Below are 20,366 nucleotides of genomic sequence, written 5' to 3' on the forward strand. Positions count from 1 at the left end.
ATTACCATTTATTGCGTTCTCTGGTTCACTCTAGGCAGAATAACCAGAAGTGACCAAACCAGGGACATTATTTTCATTGATCAAGAACACAGTTATTGAGTGGGTCCAGATTATTCGTATATTGGAATTTTAATGAACTGTGTGTTTGTGGTGGCACGTGCCTTTTCAAAGCGGTGATGTGTATCTCCTGCACGGAGTCAAACAGATTAAATAAAAGAGTCCCATTTTCCCACTTGCTGGTTTGACGGAGGTTTACCCTGTTCCCGTCCAAAAATCTAAAAGAGTAGAAATTGTCTATTTTTCAGGGCACATCTCAACAAAATCGGTTTAAAGGCCAAGGGTGTTTCAGGCCATTGTGAAGGAGAAACCATGAAACACTCCAATTCTTCTAACAAAACCGTCGTCAAGAATGTTTTAGGGAGTCCACCCAAAGAAACACTTGAAAATATGACACACATTTGTGCATATTAGAACAAATGTGGTAAAAGTTCATAGACTTCACATGCTGTTAAAAACCAAACCAAAGTATAAAGAAAAACAGATAACTCATTCCCACTTTCATTTTCCATCAAAATATTAATGGTTATGCAAAGCTCATTAGTCCTGGCATTAGATGCAGAGCTAAACCTAATGTTTGACATCAGAACTATTCCCTTTGTTATATGAAACTTACAACCCTAGGCATCCATCCATCCATGTGTTATACGATTGGATGCTTGAAGTATGGGAAAGTATGGGAAAGGTGCGGTCATTTGTGATGTGGACAAAAGCGGCTTCGTAAAAAAGAATTTGCCCTAAATCACACAGTGCAGAAGCTGAGTCGCCTTGATTAAGCTCAGATTTTTTATTTTCACGCTGCAGTTCAACTTGCCCAAAATCACACAGTGCAGAAGCAGAGACGCCGTTATTACGCTAGGATTCTGGAGGAGGTAAGGGAAGGGGAAGTGAGAGGAGGGAGAAAGCAAAGGGGAGGCCCGGAATAGGGAGAGAGCGAGCGAGGGAAGGGGGTGAAGGATGGCGAGCTGTGGCATGGCGAGGAGGGATGCTGAGAGGTGATGACCCAATAAAATAACACGAAGAGGCGAGGCAAGCGGACTCTTGAGGCAGGCGCCTGCTCCGGCCCCGAATCTCCAGCATGTAAATCACACAAAAAAGCATTGGCGCGCAGCTCACTGAGAAGATCAAAGTGTCCGAAAGTGGCCAAAAGGGGAGAAAGGTGTGCAATTTTCAAATCAGAAGGATGATAGGTAGATTCTGACATCTAGTAAGTGCCCCTTAAGGGTGCTAACCTTTAGTCCTATGGCTTGTCTGGGCTCTCTTGTAAGTTCTTACAAATTATTTTGAAGTGCACAACTTGGGTTTCTCATTGAGCAAAATCTCTAGGAGCTTTTCATTGTTTTATGAGTAATTATTTTGCCATTGTTCATTCATACATTGTAAAACTGAAATATTATGACAGCATAAATAAATCAATATCGTCACAATAAAATCCGAAATTACAGGCTCATTGCTGTGTTCTGTTAGGAACACTGTTCATGCTGTGTGAAAAGAAACATGTTGTGCTGGAAGATGTATGTCAACAAAGGGAGAGGTAGGGAGAATCGAGGACACTCTCTTAATCCCCGGTTAAATGTATTACAACAAAAGAAGAGAGGTCTGGTCAGTCACAGGACTGCCACGGATATGAAGCAAATGATAGGAGGGTTTAACACAATCACTCTAATTGAGTAGGAAGGCCCTCACACACCGACCTGGTCAGTGTCATGCTTCATCATCGGGCCCCACCGAAGAGACCGAGTGCCTCTTCGGTGTGCTACGACGCCAGAAAGACTGCGGAGCTGGTCGTGTGGGGAGGACGTGTTGTGAAAGAAATAATTAAAAGTGCCTAAGAGGGTATCAAAAAAACTTTTAATGAGTGATCCCTAAGACACGGAAAAGTGGTATATGTGTCTGAATTTACGTGCCAAGGTTTGTTAGGATTTGGGTAAATTCAGCTAAATACCACGTGGTTATATTTATTATTAATATAACCACGTGGTATTTAGCTGAATTTACCCAAATCCTAACAAACCTTGGCACGTAAATTCAGACACATATACCACTTTTCCGTGTCTTAGGGATCACTCATTAAAAGTTTTTTTGATACCCTCTTAGGCACTTTTAATTATTTCTTTCACAACACGTCCTCCCCACACGACCAGCTCCGCAGTCTTTCTGGCGTCGTAGCACACCGAAGAGGCACTCGGTCTCTTCGGTGGGGCCCGATGATGAAGCATGACACTGACCAGGTCGGTGTGTGAGGGCCTTCCTACTCAATTAGAGTGATTGTGCTGGAAGATGTGCCATAGTGACTAAAGACCCCGCACATGAAATCACCAAACAGCCTCTCTCCTGTAACTATAGCCCCAATCCACACAACCCCGGTTACAGCTCTGATTTGAATTCCGATATAAGTATGTCCTGCACATATTCCTTGAGCACTGATAAATATGCGCAGGATATTATAAATAGGTTTGCTACCTCTTTTTAAAAACTGTTTAACTGCAGATGTTTGGAACAAAGCAAGAGTCTGGGATGCCCCCCCCACCCCAAGCTCTTAACTAAGGCATGCAATCAGTTTCTTAAGCGCTGCAAGCTTTTGTTACGGGTCAGAACTCAGCTGAGGAACATCACAAAATTTGTTGAGGTCCACAGCGGGAAACGCGAAAAGGCTGAAATGTTTTGGTTTGAGAACGAAAGTCCTGTAGTTTTTCAGATCAGAAAAAAAAGGGAGGGGCTAAGGTTTAGATTAAGAGCTGAAATTTACTCACTCGTCAAAGGCTGCTTGTCATTCCAGGAGCTGGCCTAATGTAGGACCAGAATACCAGAGCTGAAACCAGTCGGAGGGCAGGGAGGCATCTGCAGCCCAGGTAGAGAGCATGGGAGCGAGCTTTCGTATATATGTGAAGAGCAGCTGTTCCAAAAATGTTATTAAAGCTATTAATATGAAAGTGCAGAATGGGTTGCCCTATTAAACAAGCTCTTGGCATTGCTGTGGGGAGGAGAAATGCGAGACATGGCCTTGCAGCAGTGAAAAGTGTGAAGCAGGGGGCGGGGAAGGAGAAATGGGAGACAAGGCCTGGCGGCCGTGAAGTGTGAAGCAGTGGGCGGGGAGCGGAGCCCTTTGAAGTGAAGCTCTCAGAGGCAGGCGGCTCGGGAGCGAGGGAAAAGCGCGTGCTTGTGTTCACAGGAACTGTTTGAAATCCGCCGAATGGTTTGAGAACTTATTTTGCCCACTATAATTCTCCCCTATCCATTCCTTGTGGATTGGGATAGGCGAGACCTGAAAATACAGGAGGTAGAGGCAAAAGATAGGGTGAAACCACACCAAGGATGCCAGGTCTAACACATGTCCCCTCCACCTGAAAGTGGGGAGAACTGCCCCCCCTCTTGGGAGTTCTCTTCACTAAGGCAGAAAAACCTGGACAGACCATCAGCATTGGGGTGTTCTTTTGCCAGGGCGGTGTTCCACCGTGAAGTCCATTCCCTGTAGGAAGATGGACCACCTCAATAGTTTTGGGATCTCACCCCTCATCTGCATTGACCATCTGAGGGGCCTGAGGTCTGTCTGAACACACAAGTGAGTCTCAAACAGGTAGGGCCTCAACTTTTTCAGATCCCAGACCACAGCAAAAGCTTTCCTTTCAATTGCACTCCACCTCTGTTCCCCGGGGAGCAGCCTCCACTAATGATAGCTACGGGCTGGTCCCAGCTCTCGTCGTTGATCTGTGAGAGTACTGCTCCCACACCATGCTCTGAAGTGTCTGTCTGCACTAAAAACTCACTGGAGAAGTCAGGTGCCTTGAGCACCGGTGTTGTGCACATGGCAGTCTTCAGGGTATCAAAAGCATTTTGGCAGGCTTTGGTCTAATTCACTTTCCTGGGCTGCCTCTTTGAGGTCAGCTCTGTCAAAGGGGCAACGATGGTGCCATATCCCTTGACAAACCGTCTGTAATACCGGTTGAGTCCTAAGAAGTCTTTCACCTCTGTCTGGGTCTTTGGGGGCTCCCAAGCCAGGATGGTATCAATCTTTGCCTGTAGGGGCGCCACCTGGGCGCTCACTACCTGGTGTCCCAAGTACACCACAGATCCCTGCCCTATCTTGCACTTGCTGGCCTTGATAGTGAGGCCTGCCCTCTGCAGAGCCTTCAACACTTCGCAGAGGTGTTGCAAATGTTCCTCCCACGTGGAGCTGAACACAGCAATGTCATCCAAATATGCGGCACTGATTTCCTCCAGCCTGGTCAGTACCTGGCTAACCAGTCTCTGGAAGGTGGCAGGGGCATTCTTCAACCCAAAGGGCATGACTCGGAACTGGAAGTGCCCCTCTGGCATTGAGAATGCTGACCTCTCTTTAGCCCCATCCGTTAAGGCAATTTGCCAGTACCCAGAAGTTAAATAAAAAGTACTGAGGTACCAGGCAGCTCCCAACTGATCCACGAGCTCATCAGCTCTGGGGATGGGGTGTGCGTCAGTCTTGGTGACCGCATTGAGCCCATGGTAGTCCACACAAAACCAGAGTTCTGGAGTTGCACCGGGCACAGCAGCTTTTGGGATTAAGACCACTGGGCTAGCCCAGGGGCTGCTGGAGGGCTTAATTTCCCATAGTGCCAACATCTTTGAAACCTCCTCCTTGATGCTGGCCCTGACCTTGTCAGCAACCCTGTAAAATTTCAGTTTCACAGGCAGACTATCTCCAGTGTCCACATCATGGACGCATCAATTGGTGACACCTGGGGTCAGGGAGAACAGGGAGGCAAACTGACCCAACACCTGGTGACAGTCCCTCTGCTGTTCTGGGGTCAGGGTGGGCGAGAGGACCACTCCATCCACTGACCTGTCTTGCTCCTTAGCTGCCAGGAGGTCATGGAGAGGATCACTATCCTCTTCCCCTCCAGCATCTGTAGCCATGAGCATTGTCACTTCAGACCTCTCAAAGTGTCGTTTGAGGCGGTTCACATGCAAGACTCTCGGGGGCTAACTGGGAGTCTTCAAGTTAACCAGGTAGGTTACTTCGCTCTTGCGCTTTACCACCTCATATGGCCCAGACCACTTGTCTTGGAGTGCACAAGGCTCCACTGGTGCCATCACCCACATCTTCTGCCCAGTTTGAAATTCGACCAGAGTGGTATTCTGGTCGTACCATTTTTTCATTTCTTCCTGGCTAGCTTCCAGGTTCTCCTGAGCGAGCTTCCTGAACCATTGTGTCTTGTTGCGGATGGCCAGCACATAGCTGAACACATCCTGAGGGGTTTTCCGACTGGATTTCTCCCACCCCTCCTTCATCAGTGTGAAAGGTCCTCTATCAGGTTGGCCATACAGGAGTTCAAAGGGACTGAGCCCTAAGGACTTCTGAGGCACTTCCCTGTAGGCAAACAACAGGCATGGTAAAAAGAGGTCCCGCTTCTGTCTCATGGGCTCCACTAGGCCCATAATCATACCTTTCAGGGTGCGGTTGAACCTTTCACCCAACCCATTTCCTTGAAGGTGGTAAGTAGTGGTGAACTTATAAGTTACGAAAGTCTATGGTCGTGCACAGCCTCTTTTTTCTACTAGTGTAATTATCTTTACCGTGCTGCCAGGGTATCACTCCCCGCCAGGAGTGTAGTCAATTCATTGGTTGATAGCAGTTATATGTCCATATACAACTGTCCCCCTAGGCACTGGGTATGTTGCTGACACAAATCCAGCTCTTTTTATAAATGATATGTTCCTCACAATCGATTCTTTGTTCAATTTTATTTCATTGAATTCTGAATCTTAGTTTTCAATCCACATCATGTGTTGATTCATCAAAGTTTAAATTTCATCCAAAGAATAATTTATATCAAATGCATTTTGGTGGTTAAACCACCTTCATCAGGGAAAACATCTGCAAATAACAAACAATAATCACTAAGCATACTATATAATGACAGTTTTACTTATTACAATCTTCATTTTACATTCCCGACATGCTAAACAATGCAATACTCTGGTCTGGTTCAATATCTGACTACATCGTGTTTGTGAAAACTAAAAGGTTGATATGAATGACTGTTCTGACTGTTGCTTGACTCCAGAGCCTCTATTCTCTATGGTAATTTATACTTGATAAACACACTCTAGTTGCCAAAATAAGCTAGAAATGTTAACCTTGATGTCGTATCTGGGGAACATATTGCTACAAAGTTTCGAGTGAATCAATAAACGACGTGTAGTCCAAGTGCTTACTATCGCTGTAATTTAAACTCTACTACCTGCCGTGAACAACTCGATACAAAACAGTTCTAATTCAGTGGGTAAGCCCCTTCAGTTACCGTCCCTTCTCTTAAAACATTCTAATTCCCTCGTTTACGCTCTGCTCTCACCTGCAAAAGCTTCACTGACGTTTCCTGGATGCTACCGCGATTACGCGCTGTTTGCATTTCCGGGTTTAAATCATTGCGTGGTGTTCTGCGCATGTGCTTCCTCGCATCTAGCGTTACTGGGGTACGCGTGAAGATGTTTTTTTATGCAATCATGGCTAACTTTATTGACTATTTCTCTTACTATCGTGTGTCTGTTTATCACTGTATCGCTCAGCCTTTCTTACATGGTATACGTGACTCAATGCTCACGTGCTTGACTTGCCTTCACTATGCCTAGGGTATAGGAGACCAGTGTAACCTACTAACACTACATTTGAGAATCCATGGTCATAGCAGCAGAACTAGCATCTGCCAGCATAATGCTACATCTTAAATACAGGCTTGTGAAAGGAGAATATTCCATTCTGTATATTACGCATACATTCCTAAATAATTACAAGTAACACATAAATTCTGTCCTGTCATTTAGCCCGTGTGGTTTCAAGCTGTTCAAATAAAAAATTAAATGATTTTCTTGCTTTAATAGGTTCTTCTTATTGGTGGATCCTTCTTTTTTGTCGACTTGCTCTGAGATACATGCCCTTAGTTGACTGATATGGTGTTTTTTCTCCAAAAAATGTGTCGCCACTGTTGAATTAAGTGAACCTGTACAAATGTTGCTCTTGTGTTCCGTCAGTCTTATTTTTAGTTTTCTTTCTGTGTGGCCCACATACACAGAGCCACATGGGCATTTCAACATGTAGATTATGTTGGGCGTATCACATGTTGCATTGACTCTAAGGTAGATATTGTTTCCTTTCATAGGATGGGTGATGACTTTACCCTTCATTATATTGTGGCAATTGCTGCAGTTCAGGCACGGGGTGGTGCCTCGAAAATGTTTTACCTCCTTGGATTCAGTTGGTGTTTTTAGAAAATCTGACACATTTTTAGCCCTTGTATAAGCAACCATGAGTTCATTTGAGAATATTCCTTTGACGTCTGGTTCAAATGTCAACATTGACCAATGTCTTTTGATAATAGCTTTAAAGTGTTGACTTACATTGTAGTATTTACTAACACATGTGAGTCGTTGCTCAACCGTTCTTATCTTGCCTGAAGGAAGCTCCTCTCGGGTTTTTGACAAGGTCCTTTGTTGTGCCTGTTGCATTATTGTTTCCGGATATCCTCTATCCAAAAATCTTTTGTTCATTATTGATAGTTGTTGTTTGAATTGATCTTTTTCTGAGACCACTCTCTTCACCCTGCAAAATTGAGAGTAAGGTAAATGTCTCTTAAGTGCTGGGGGGTGATGGCTGTCAAATCTAAGTAAGTAGCTCCTATCCGTCTCCTTCCGGTAGAGGTTTGTCGTAAAGTGACCTCCCACTTGAGTGATTTCAACATCCAGGCATTGAATGCTGGTCTCACTAATTTTCCATGTGAATTTTATCCTTTCTTCTTTGGTGTCCAACGTTTCTATTTGTTCCTGTAAGCTTTGATTAGTACCCTTCCACACTACGAATATATCATCTATGAATCGTACATACAAGCTTGTATGTTCTATCCATACTTCATTCTTATATACGTGCTCTTCTTCAAATTATGCCATGTAGAGATTCGCGTATGCCGGGGTGGCACAGTTGCCCATTGAAGTTCCACTCTTCTGGATGAACCATTTGTTGTCATAATGGAAGTAGCTATGCATGAGGGTGAATTCCATGAGTTCCATTAGAAAAACTTGTAGCTTCTGGGGGTAATCCCTTAGACCCAAAGCTCTTTCTACAGCCTCTAGGCCTTGTCGGTGGGAGATTGACGTGTGTAGAGCTTTTACGTCTATGGTTGCCATGGTTAACTGCCCTTCACATTTCATAGCTTTCAATTTCAACAAAAAGTCTGTGGTATCCTTTATGTAGGATGGAGTTTTTAATACCAAAGGTCGGAGGTGTTTATCTAAAAACTTCCCAATAGGTTTGTGTAGACTTTTTTGGTGGATACAATGGGACGGCATGGTGGCTTTACGGGATCCTTATGGACTTTGGGAACCATGTATAACACGGGGCTGTTCGGATTGTCCCGTGTTAAGAATTTTCTAGTCCGTTCGTTTATCACTACCTTCTCATTTGCGATCTGTGGTGTGTAGTGTTCTCTTTATGTCTTCTGTTGGGTCAAAATTAATTTCCATGTAGGTGTGTTCATCGGCCAAATGTTCCATTACCACTTCTTGATAATATGATTTATTCAGAATGACCAGTGCTCCCCCTTTATCTGCTTTTTGACAGATAATGTTCTTGTTATTCCAGATGGATTTTAATTTACCAAATTCTTTCCTAGTCATGTTCATCCGTTTGCTTTTCTTTTTGGTATTCAGTTGACGTATGTCCTTCTTACATATTTGTTCAAAAAGGTCAATTGTCTTATGGCTTATTGGGGCCATGTATGTACTGTGAGTTTTGAATCCTTTTAGTTTGTCTGGTTCTTGAGGTCTGGTGTCCATGACTATGTTCTCAAAAAAGTGCCATAATCTCATTTTCCTGGTTAACTTGAACTAGCTAACTTCCAATTCTAACTCTAACTAACTCTAGTTAGATTAGATTCAGAATTCAATGAAATAAAATTGAACAAAGAATCGATTGTGAGGAACATATCATTTATAAAAAGACCTGGATTTTGTGTCAGCAACATACCCAGTGCCTAGGGGGACAGTAGTATATGGACATATAACTGCTACCAACCAATGAACTTATAAGTTACCCCACACTTCTCCCACAGAGACTTCATGTACCTAGAGATGAAGTTGGTACCCCGGTCGGAGACCACCTCTCTGGGGAATACCACACAGGAAAAGATCCCCATCAATGCACGGCCCACCACGGGTGCTGTAATTGTCCTGAGAGGGACTGCTTCCGAGTACCGGGTGGCATGGTCCACCAAGACCAGTATGAACCTGTTGCCTAAATATGTCTTGGGGTCCAGGGGCCCCACAATGTCGATGCCCACCTGCTCAAAAGGGGTGCTCACCACAGGAAAGGGTTGAAGGGGTGCCTTGCACTTCACTCCAGTCTTGCCACTGGCCTGACATGTTTGGCAAGCTCTACAAAAGGTACCGACATGCTTCCTCATCTGGGGCCAGTAGAAGTGGGCGACAATCCTGTGGTAGGTCTTGTCTTGCCCCAGATATCCTGAGAGAGGAAAGTTATGAGCCAGACCCATTAGGAAGTTCCTGAAGCGCGCGGGTACCACCAGCACACAGGCTGCACCGGGCTCAGCAAACTTAGGCTCATTATACAACAACTCATCTTTCCAGTAGATGAGGTGATCTCTGGATGCTCCACCTGCTGCCTGGTCTGCAGCCTGTTGCTGCATACCAATGAGAGAAGGGCAATCTTTCTGCTCCTTGCAGAATTCCTCCCTGGAGGGCCGACCTTCTTGCTACCAATGGGTCAGCTCAGTTAGGTCGCCCAGTTCGGCCACCTGTTCCTCTGTAGGTTCCAGGGCATCCCACTCAGGTTCTGCTCCTTCCTGGACTGTGGGAACGGCTGGGGTTGGTTTCCCGCCCCCTCTACCCTTTCCTCTCCTGGCAGGTCTTTGGGCCACTGTTTCAGGCTCCAGTTCTGCTGAATCACCCCTACTGGATGCCACAGCACGCGTGGTCACACAGATCCACGCAGGCAAACCCAACATCTCCAAATGAGTTCTGTGTACTACATCCTTCCATGGAGAACTCTCCAGGTCAATACCTAGCAGACATTCGACAGGCAAGGCATCACTGACAACAACTTCCAAATTACCAGAGACTCCCCCCATTCAAAGGGAACACGTGCCACTTTGCAGAGGCGCACTGAGCTATCAGCTGCAACTACTGAGCAGAGTACATTGGGGATACACTGCTCTTCAGACACCCACTGACACCTCAGAGATCTCACGCTGGCTCCTGAGTCTCTCAGAGCCTCTATATCTCTCCCATTGATGTTCCCGTTCTGCCCCTAATTTTTGGTGTCAGGGGGCAGTAAGGTTTCCTGGACCATCTCTTGGTCTCCTAAAGAGACAAGGGTCATCCCTGCTAACTTCCCTTCCCCACTAGAAATCAAATCCCGTCCCAAAGCTACACTTGCTAACCCTGGGGCTGGAGCACCAGCGGGTGCTTGGGGTTTCTTGGGGCACCTGTTCATAACATGTCCCACCTCATTGCAGTGAAAGCAAGTAGGAGGACCTCCGTTTTCCCATCTGCCCCTAGGGGGCCACGGCTGTCTAGGTCTGGGGAGTTGGGACTCCTTCCCCTGGGAACTATTTTGGGGCCCTTGAGAGAACTTCTTTTGGTTACCTCGTTCCCCCCACTCTTCTGCTGGGGACCCTGCCCACCTTTGGCTGTGGTACCCACAATTCCTCTGTGGACCCTGGTACTGGTCCAGCAGTCCGCCTCATTGGGGTCTGTCAGCTTGCTGTCTAAAAGATGCTGGTGCAGCTCTGGAACACAAAGACTACTCAAGTGCACCCAACTAGATAAATGCAACAACCCCTTATAATCAGGTACTTTGCTGCCCTTTATCCAACCTTCCAGTGCACGAGAGTACAAATTCACACACTCCATCCAAGTCTCAGACTCTTTATTCTTGAGTTTCTAAACTGCAGTCTGACTGCTCTGGAGTAAGTCCATACCTGAGGCATAGGACCTCTTTCATATTGGGGTAGGTCATGGCACCTGCTAGCTCTAAGGGCTCCAGAACACTCTTCCCAGAAGCCTCAAAATGTTTCCACAGGCCCGCCCCCCAATGCTGTTTAGGCACACCATTCATTCTCAATGCAATTTCATAAGAAGTAAACCAGGCACAAATATCCTCACTCCTATTTTAATTCTGTACCAGATACTTGGGAATATAGACGTTACCCCCTGCACTTGCTGTGTGCTGCCACCATTTGAACTGGTATCCACCTCCTTGGCTTTAAGATCCAGTTCTGTCATGCTCAACTCATGAGCCAAAAGCAATTTCATTTCCTCCATGGCACAGGCATTTTTATTTTCCTCCGCCGCCCTTTCTTTCTCCATTTCCAATTGCTTCATTTTCAACTTCAGGACTTTCAAGTAATGTTCTCTCACTCTTTGATTCTCTTGTAACTCTTCTTGGGTGAAGCCCCTACGGGAATGGGTGTTACCAGGCCTTGAGCCTGTTCTGCTCACAGGCAGAGCTGTGATTTGGAAACCATTCCCTGTACTTGCATCATTTCCCTCTCGTGCCTCCCAATGGGCCTTCAAGATTCTCTGTAGCTCCTCTTTCTTGGTGCCGCTTTTCATGGGGCACTCGAACTGTTAGAAGAATTTCCTAAGATCTTTTGCTCTGTAGGAATACAAATCCTCATCGACAAATTCTAATTCCAATTCTGCCTCCACACTTGGGGCCCCATTAGGATGGCGGGCCTGTCGGAAATTGGGACCGCCCGCCCTAAGGGCGGGGGTCCCGCACACACCATTAGGATGTGCCCGCCACAGTGGGGGGCACATCCTGTATTTATAGTATTGTGGTGGGCGGAGCTCGCGCGGTGCCTGCCGCTTGATTATGCGCGGTGCCTGCCGCTTTGATTATGCAAATGCAGGGGGGTACCACAGGCACCCCCCTGTGTGCCACCCCCCTTTGGCCTTCACTCCGGGGGCCCACAGGGGGGCCCCAGAGTGAACACCACCTGCCTTTCCATGGCGGCATTGCCGCTGCGGAAAGGCATTGCACACTTGCCATTGTAATATGGCTGGCGGTGTCTCATAGACACCGCCACCATATTAATCATTTTCCGCCCCGGCCGCAATTTGACCGGGGCGGAAAAGTGGCGGGCGGTGTTTTGCTCCGCCGTGGTCCCTATTAGAATGGCGGGGGGAATACAGGGAAGGATGGCGGGCGGATTTCCCCCGCCAGGCTGGCGGTGCCTAATGGAGCCCTTGGTGTCTTCCCATTCACAGACATGATGCTTAGAAGAGTTACTCAAAAATAGAACCAACCAAAAAAAACAGTAGTATGCGGTGGCGTAGTGGTCTGCACTCACTAGTGATGTACACCAATCACTGTGGGTCTAGTACAAATACAAGTTCAAATCCAACCGCTGACCAACAATGGTAGAACTGGGGGTCTCTAGTTGGCAGAGGTAGGTACCACTGTCCAAATAGGGACACTTGCTTCGAGTCAGGGTAAGGAGAAAACACTCTTTAGATAACCTCTGCTAACCCCCTTTGGTAGCTTGGCACAAGCAGTCAGGCTTATCCAAAAGCAATGTGTAAAGTATTTGTACCAACACTCACAGTAACACAGTGAGAACACCACAAACTGTCTCCACAACAGTTTAGAAAAATAAAGGTGTTTAATCTAAACTACAAAAGACCAAAACGACAAAAATTCAACATACACAGTTCAAGAATATGGTTGCAAAAGAGTTCTTAAGGTTGCGATAAAATAATCCCCAGTTGTGTGAAAAGTTCACAGTTGCATCATGTTTAGCCAACAGTATGTTTTAAATGCGACAAAGTTCCAAAGCAGAAGCTGGTGCGGTGGAAAACAAGCGATGCGTTGCTCCCGAGACCTTGGGTGGGCGATGCGACAACCCCGCTGCAGCAGAGGGCATGTTACGATGAATCTGGTCTGTATGGGGAGGAAGGAGGCACAGGGTCAGACTGATTTGTATATGGCCATGTATGAACTGGGGTGGCAGAGTGGGCTAAAGAACGGTGATGGATTAAACCCAGATCTGTTGACTGGGTGTGAGTGTTTGATTGGTTCAGATGCTCCATCCATCACCACCCCCTTTTTGTACCACTTTTTTCGCCATAAGTTAGCAGGGTATGCTCAGACGTGAGTCCCTTGCTCACTTTGCCACTGGATTCAAGCAAGCCGGGCTGAAGACGGCTGAAATGCCAAAAACTGGTCCTCGGAAGCTTGTTTCCGGTCCAGGGAAGGCATGGCTTGGCAGTTCGGGCTGGACTGTTCCAATGAAGCACAAGGTCAGACTGATTTGCATATGGCCATGTCTGAACTGGGGTGGCAGAGTGGGCTAAAGAACGGTGATGGATTGAACCCAGATCTGTTGACTGAGTGTAAGTGTTTGTTTGGTTCAGCTGCTCCGTCCATCACCACCCCCTTTTGTACCACTTTGTTCACCATAAGATGGCAGGGTATGCTCAGACGTGAGTCCCTTGCTCACTTTGCCACTGGATTCAAGCAAGCCGGGCTGAAAACGCCTGAAATGCCAGAAACCGGTCCTCGGAAGCTTGTTTCCGGTCCAGGGAAGGCATGGCTTGGCAGTTCGGGCTGGACTGTTACCATGAAGCACAGGGTCAGACTGATTTGAATATGGCCAAGTCTGAACTGGGGTGGCAGAGTGGGCTAAAGAATGGTGATGGATTCAACTCAGATCTGTTGACTGGGTGTGAGTGTTTGATTGGTTCAGATGCTCCGTCCATCACCACCCCTTTTTGTACCACTTTTTTTGCATGGCTTCAGAACCTGGTGGACACCTCTTGGGAATCAGGACTTAGTCCAGCAGAGTCCAGCAGGTCTAGGTAGTGCTGGTGAGCTGGGCAATTTAGCTAGCTGTGTCAAGGTAGCTCAAAAAGGAGGTTGGTTAACTGGCCCTTCGTGTTACTTCTGGACTCCCTGATTCAATCCAAACAGGAGCAGTATTCCTCCTTAAGATAGCAGGAAAGTCCATCTTCTAAATCTTCTCCACTGGTCCAGGAGTATTCTGACTTACCTTTTCATAGGTTTGGCTTCAATCTGTTTAGGGGAACAAAAGCATGCAGGTGAACGCTTGAGCTGCCTTTGTCAGCCACAGGGCAAGAAGCCTTAGAAGTCAGGAAGGGGATGGGCAGAGCTCTCTGGCTATTGTTTGAAGCTCAGGAATGAAAGAGTACAACCCCCAATGCTATCCGGCTCAGGAGAGGAACACTGACCCACACCAAAGGCTCTTTTGCCCCATGTCTAGAAGGAATACACATCATGAAACAATGGTGCCTTCACATCATGTGACCCTGGACACTGGTAGAAAGGCACATTTAGTTTGGACAGAAAAATCCCACCTTTTTAAAAGTGGCATTTTCAGAATAGTAATTTAAAATGACTTTTACCATTGAAGAGGATTTTATATTATTATTCAAATCTGTGTTAGAAGTATTTCTCTCTCTGCTATCAAACTGATGTTATCACTTAAAAACTGTGACAAGAGTGTTAGTGTAAGGGAGCGGTAATCTTGCTACATTGAAAAATGACTTTGGGGGTGTAGAGCTGGGTGCCAGCGAGAATGGCAGAACATGTTTTTTTCTTCCACAATGGCATGAGACTGTTTGCCTTCCCTGTGCTACGTGTCAATGCTGAATCTGTACCAATGGAGTTGATGGGATGTTGGACACTCAGGAGTGAGCTGCTATAGCCCGAGAAGGAGTTTAACGGCATTGGGGGTAATTACAGACTCTCCATTCCACCACAGGGATGAGGAAATGTACTTGCCCCAGTGGAGCCTGCACTTGACTGTAGCTGCTCTGTGGTACAGAGAATGCTTCACGCTCCCTTCTGACTTCCTAGAGAGCCGCCGTGCTGACATAAACCTGTGGAGCATCTTCAACCATGGGTCCAGCTCCAAACACCCGAGGACCGGACTGCCTTGCCTTTTGGCAGCTATCCTACTGAACACCAGACATCCAGGGGCCTCTGGTGCATGGCAAGGACCTATGAGAGCAGTGTGACACCACCAGGAAACAACAGTGCCAGTGAGTAATTGTAATAATTAGGCATTATTCAGTCCTGATGATGATCCCTGTGATTTTTTAAGTGGGATCGAAATGCCGTTGACAATTAAAAACACCATATACTGGGATATGTATTAATTACTATAAGGCTAGTAATGGTGTTAATGGAAATTCTGTTATTGTAATATCTACAGAAAACAACAGCTCTTGCCTAAAAATCTTGCTCTACTTTCTGTCCACTCTGCTCACTACTACAATTTGTACATGTTTCGGTACAGGCTTGAGCCCCTCGCTAAGAAATTGTTGAAGGTATCTTCTCCAGACATTTGTTGTTTAAAGTAAAAATTGGACCTCTGTCCGGCTGGGCAAGTCAGTACATAGTATAGTTTCCAATGTGCCTATATTTATTCCGCGCTTGAAATTCCTCTATGCATGGGACCTCTGTTGTTCTCATTAATTGCACCAGGGGCATGCTTATCAGTAGAGGAGAGGGGTGTGTTTCCCTGGGCCCAGTGCCTTGGCCCACATTCATGGAAATTCGATGACCGCTCTCGTGGACCATCTTCTTTGTCTACTCAGTTGTGATTTCCCAACTGTCACTTTGACTGCTCAGTATTTACTTCTCATTTGAAGACTGCGGCCCCCTACCTCCAAGGGTACTGCTACAACTGGCTGATATTTCTTTAACCGCTTGCCCATCCAAAGTGTCCTCCTTCAGAAACCAGCATATCTGCTGTTCCCCTAAGGAGGCTTTCTTTTTTGCAAGTCAAAGCTGAGAGGGCGATACGTTTAATTTCCTGGCCACATTAATTCCTACTCCTATGAGCCTTACTTTTGGTCCCTTGTTGAATTTCATAGGACGCACAGAGTCCACTCACAGTTAATGCCTTGATACCCGCACCCATGGAAGGTTCAAGAATGCTGCATGAGGCACCAGCAAACCTGACAGATCTTATATGAGGATGAAAAAAATGGCCCTTATCTCTAGGAGAATTCACATTTGAGGCAGACTTTCAGCACCACCCAACATCAATCGGAAGCATTTTCTGTCTGTCTTCAACTCAAGAAAAAGGACATCAAATTTGGCCTTCTGAAGCTGGCTATCATGATCATTACCTTCCAATGTTGAATGCCTAAATACCAAGACCCAAGAGAGGTGGAATTGTTTCTGGGTGAAATGGATGACTCCACAGACACTGCAAAAGACAAGGACAGCCCAGAACAGCCACCAACGAGCCATCAGGACCTCACAAGAATGGCATGTCTGTAGAGGTGAAGCACAATGTTGGGACTGGGTCAAGCAACAGTAATACCAGCTTGCCAGACCATGGACCGGAAAAATTTCCCAGCCTAAGGACAAATCATGGTTGCCCAACAAACCCTGATAAGTATGGGCGTTCCTATGATACCGAAAAACTTCCCAGCCTAAGGACAAATCACTGTTGCCCAACAAACCCTGATGAGTATGGGCGTTCCTATGATACCTGACCATACTTTCTCTCTAATCTATAATTGTTCTCCCCACTTTCACACCCAAGCATTTTTTAAGGGAGATTTTTGGGTGGAGGTTGGCACGTTAGATGGGGGGTATACAGCTGGAATGTTGTTATATGCTAATTCACATGTCTTGACAGCTCCATCCCATCAATTGTTCATTCAATGTTGAAGCTCACACACTCACACAAGTTCCTGGGTCAGCTTCTCATCCTGACATTGTTCATAACCCCCTGGGTGTGCTTTCTTACTCTTCATCCAGACAACTTTATCCTAGCATATACCAGTGGGATACCCTGCTCATGCAGGTAAAGGCACCCTCTCCTGTGACCTGACTACATGTCTCGGTCCTTGGTCTAATTGCGATGTGAGCATGGCCCCAAGACCTACCATCTCCCTAGTGTAGAGTCCTTCGCCTCCACCTCAAAGAGCTCTTGGATTATCTATCCCCCTTACTCCTACACTTGAAGTACGCTCCTTTGCCTAATCACGGTGAAAGTGCGCTATACAAAAACCTATGACATGACATGACATTATTCTAACTGTGCCTACTCACTGTTCTGGTTGCCTCGGAAAGCCTTTTTTCTGTGTGTTTTGCCCTATCGCTGACTACTCCATTCCACACTAAGACGCAGCCGCCACCCACAAGGCCTTTGAAAGTGGTATACCTCAATGTAACAGCCGAAAGTGTTTTATGTCAAGCTAAGGAAAATCCTTACCTTCCTGGGCTTGAGTAAATACCACATTTTCTCTTTTATGCAGATGCAACCTTCTGTGGAATATGACAAGCTCTAGTGAGCATGTTGGGCTTCTTCATACATGTTAGAATCGTGCCTGCACCGCGGAGCCAGACAGGGGCTGATCTCTCTCCTAGAAAATATGGAATTGCTATTCTAATTCATAAATGTTTCCCGTCTAAACTGCAGCATATTTGGATGGAAGCCAAAGGCGATATGTTTTCATGAAACTCTTGATACAGGTAATGCTTGTAATGGTGCGTTCCATCTATGCCCAATTGGAAGCTAAAACTGATTTTCTCTCCCAAATCAGCAGACAACTCCCCAGCTTTGGCACCACTTAGGTTGTTATTAGTGGTAAGTAGAATTTGATGTTAGACTCCATCTTGGAGAAATCAGGTAAAGTAAGCATGTGACATAACTGTAACAGAAGTGCGATACTTGACCTGGTTTAAGATTCATGGCCTTAAAGAGCCCTGCAGACTTTTGAAAACCTGGATAGGGGGTCCATAATCTCTGCTTGCTCTCATGGAATCCAAACCCATTTTGACTATTGTTAGAAACGGGACCCTGGCCGGCCAAGACTCGCGTCGAGGTCAGTCAGGGATCACCATTTCTAAAGTCAGGGCAGGGGAGTCACACACCAAGGCAACCCCCACTCGCCCTCTAGGTAGCGTGGCGCGAGCAGTCTAGGCTAAACTTGGAGGCGGTATGAGTTAAGTATTTGCGCACGCACCCCAGCAACAACACCCAAGGCCCACCACAAAGAAAGACTCTACACAAGGATATATATCAAAAATAGCCTTTGTATTTATAATAAACAAAACACATTAGATAATACACGCAAACTGTACAATGTGCCAGAGGCACAGGCAGAATTTACAAGGGGAATTATGTACAGGACAGGGCCACATGGACCACTGTCAGGGGTAGGCACTTGTTAGAAAATAATACTGGTAGATATACACTTATGTCGTAAACATAGAATGAGTAGCACCAAAATTATAAATGCAACACGCATCCAGTAATCACTGGAACAGTAAGGACCTCCTACGCAACCCTAACTCACTGTAGGTAATCACGCAGGTAACTAGGACCTAAGGAAGGAATACCAACACCTAAGCAGTTCACTCTTAGCAAAGGGAAGGAAACCTAAACATAAAATGCAACATCACTAATCCTCTATGCAGGTCACATTTAGCAACAGGAGATAAACATAATATACCTAATCAGGTCACTTTTAGAAAAGGTAAGCGGAATCAACAATTCACTATGCAGGTCACATTCAGCATAATGGATAAACATAAACAATCCTCTCTGCAGGTCACATTTAGCAAAAGGGGATAACCATAAGAATACCTAATCAGGTTACTTTTAGAAAAGGTACAGGTTAGAACACATGCGCAAGAATTACATACCCAGAAACTACAATGCGCGGGGTGCACAAAGCACAACACTCAAAAGTGTCCCTCAGGCCAACTGGCCTCGAAAAGGGCGGAATGCCCTGAGTCTCAATGTCAGGGAAGCTGCGAAGGCAGCACAGCACACAAACCTAAACGTGGCAACTGTCCACTAAGTGCTGGACAGTTGTTAAATAAGATGCCCAACGTTGGAGCCAGGGCTCAAGAACAAGGTGGGGAGACACAGTGTGGGAGCCTCGGGGCTACAACCAGCTGACTGCCTGTGTCCCCCAAGAGCCTCTCTCAGGGCTCTACAACAATCCAAAATGGCACTTAAAAGCTCAGTGCTCTAAAACGCTGTGGGCTGGAGCCTCGCTAGGCTCAAAGAACAAATGGGGCCAAGGAGCCTCTCAGGGCTCGTAAAACAATTGCCCCCTCGAGCCTCGGGGCTCGTCAACAAATGCGGCCGTCGTTGGAGTCCCTCACGGGGGACTCGGGATCCACACAAATGCCCCCTGAAGCCCTCGGTCTTCACAAAGTAGTGCGCGCCAAATCGCGCTACGGGGGAGGGGCGGACACCGACAATGTGTCCCGACGCCCCTCTCCCCTTTACAGGCACTCACCGGGTCTGGCGGCTGGAGGCGTCTCCTCGGCGGCCGGCGCGAGGCTCTCCTTCACTCGGGGAGCCTCGAGGACAGAGCCGGCTGCTCCTCTCGCGCTCCGCCTGGCCTCGTCTCCTTTCCCTCCGCCTGACTTCCGCCGGGGCCGCCAATGGCAGCGCGGCCCTGGGGGTCAGGAGGCGGGACTTCCGGGTCGCGGAAGGCAGCGGCCCGGCAACAGCTTTCGGTGCTCCTGGGCTGCGGCGGTGATTCCTTGGAAATGCCGGGTGGGCACCGGCTCGTAATTAAATAAATACCACGGGGCAATGCCGGGTGGCACCGGCCTTCTAATTAAAAATACAGCGAGGTGGCACTCGCTAATGCCGCAAAATCGGCAATCTCGGTCCCAATGCCGGGTGGGCACCGGCCATGCAAAATAAAGCGCTCCCAAGCGCTCGGGGACAAAGAAGAAGCGCGCTCAGCGCTGGAAAGCTAAGCAAAGCGCTATTGAGCGCTGGGGCACCAGAAAAGCGCTCCTAGCGCTACAAATCAAGATCAGGGCGCCTCCAGGCACAGGAAAGCTCCAGCAGGGTCTGGAGGCAGGCAGAGGGGCAAGGCAGGGCCAGAGCCAGCACACTGGGTCTCCAGGCAGGGAGACAGCCAAGTGGCGGTCCTCTTGGCCCCTGCAGCAGTAGCAGCCCCCTCTGGCAAGATCCTAGGCAGAACCAAGGACAGGACAAATTGTATGGGGACACAGCCCCTTCTTATACAGACAAACCCTTTGTCTCAAGGGTGCAGGGTGGGGGAAAACCAGTCGCAGCTGGTTCTGAAGTACTCTGTTTACCCCAACCACCCTCTCTATTCACTGGCAGGGCTAGGGCCATCAGTCGCACTACAGGGGGTGGAGCCAGCATTGTCCGGGGAAAGTCCAGGCCCATCAGGGACCAGGTGCACTCCTCCCAAGCCATCAAGCATGCTGATCTCACACTCACCACCGGGCAGACCCATCCAGCCTTCCTGGAGCCAGGCTCACCAGCCAGCTCCAGCCA

Source organism: Lissotriton vulgaris, chromosome 5 (assembly GCF_964263255.1).
Source record: "Lissotriton vulgaris chromosome 5, aLisVul1.2, whole genome shotgun sequence".
NCBI classification, from domain to species: Eukaryota; Metazoa; Chordata; class Amphibia; order Caudata; family Salamandridae; genus Lissotriton; species Lissotriton vulgaris.